Source organism: Manis pentadactyla, chromosome 4, assembly GCF_030020395.1.
Source record: "Manis pentadactyla isolate mManPen7 chromosome 4, mManPen7.hap1, whole genome shotgun sequence".
Taxonomy (NCBI): Eukaryota; Metazoa; Chordata; class Mammalia; order Pholidota; family Manidae; genus Manis; species Manis pentadactyla.
The window spans coordinates 138,914,215-138,916,116 of record NC_080022.1 but is presented as its reverse complement, the minus strand read 5'-3'; positions in this window follow the sequence as shown (position 1 = coordinate 138,916,116).

The window sequence follows — 1,902 nt, the reverse complement described above, 5'->3', positions numbered from 1 at the left end:
GGAGCAGAGACCAGGCAAAGTGCCTGTGGGATCCAGATCCCAAAGATTCTCTGCGAGGAAACCCGGCCCCCCGGGGCAAACGCAGGACTGCTCCCCGGCCTCCTACAGGACAAGCTGGCCTGGGCTTAGCTCCCCCGTGTGGTTAGGTCCAGAACTGCAGCCTCCGTCTGATTTCCCCGCCCGCTCCGACCCCCCCAGATGTATCGGTGTGGGGCTCTAGGATTTTCTGGCCGCTAGTGTGGGAAGACCTGCTTGGGCGAGTGGGCAGGAGACCTGCGCTCTAGCCTAGCTCTTTCCTGCCTCGCTATGTGACTGAGCAAGTCACTGCTACCTGGACTTCAGTTTCCCTACCTCCTAGAGTGGTTGTCCTGGTGGGGAAATGACATCAAACACCTGCCATCCTATTCAAAGCTCTCACACATGATGATCTGGCCTGTCAGACCCAGGCCCAGGGTTTGGTGACCACATCTGGGATGAACCAGCCTGGGGAATTTTTCTGACTGCAGGACATGCCTTGGAGGGTGGGGCAGACTCTGATAAGCAGAGGCTGGGATGGGAGAAGGCAGTGTCCTGGAGTAGTGGGGGTGCCTAAAGAGCTGGGGGAATGGATGGAGTGTGGATGGGTGGGGCCTGGGTCAAGAGAGCACCCTGAGAGGCCAGCGGGGCTGATGGTAGGAGCCTCAAGCACCAGGCAGAGCACTGTGGAAAGCATGGGAGGGTCCTGAGAGGCGCAGGCATGGTCAAGCAGGTGTGCCCGAGGATCACTCCAGCAGCTGGTTAGAGGACAGTGTGGAGTGCCGGGGACCAACACCAGAGACCAGTGAGGACATGAGAGGTAGTGGGGTCTCGAATGGAGGGCCACAGTAGTGGGGAGGAAGCGGGATCAAGAATCACTTACTGATTTTGGCAGCTGGGGAACTGGTGCCTCGCAGCCAGCACCCCTCCGGGAGAAGGCGTGGTGCAGCCCCTCATGGGCCCCTGACCAGACGACAATCACTGGGGCAGGAGCAGCTTTGGTCTCCATTTCTCAGATGGAAAAACTGATCACCCCACTGGGCAGCCTTGGGCCTGGTCTCTTTCGGGTTGGGCTCGTCTCACCCAGCTGGAAGCTCCACATATGAGCAAATACCAATCATGCAGGACGTGCTGAGCCTGCGGCTACTAAGGCTGGTTCCAGGCAGCCCCTGAGGCAGAAAGCACTCTGGTTTTCTTTCAAGGGTCTCATTTGCTGAATACTTACCGCATACCAAGTACACGTCAGCCGCTTGGCAGAAGGACTTCATGTAGCCTCACTAGTACTGCCTGAGGAGGTGCTGACATTATCTGCTCCTAGTGTCAATGACTTGCCGAAGGTCATGCAGCTATGAAATGGCAAAGTTTGGATTCAAGCTCAAGGCTGTCTGACCCAAGTGCTGCCTCCTTTCACCATGGCCACGGAGGGCCCCACTATGAGCAGAGAGCCGCTAGGTCTAAAAAGCCCAAAACAATGCTAAGAGACATAGGGAGGCCACCGGACCATGTCACAGGGACTCCTGTGAGTCTCCCCTGGGACTTCCGCCCCATGAGGAACGGTGACAACTCCCAGGGACCAGACCTTGGTCACCCAGGGCCCCTGCCCCCTCATGGGCAGCCCATTGGCTCCCAAACACCCTGTTCTTCCCAAGGCCGGATCACAGAACCTTCTCAGGAGACCAAGCTGCATCCTGGACTGTAGCTTCTCACCCTCCAGAGCCAGCCCTTCTCGCTCCCCCCATTCCCTCCCTCCTTCCTCCCTCTCACTTCCTCCCAGAGCTCCTCCCACTCTCCCACCAAGACTCTCCCAGAGGAGCTGGCAAAGCCAGACGGTACAGCTGGTGAGGAAGAACACACATGCAGATGCAGAAAATGTACACACAGTTTTGT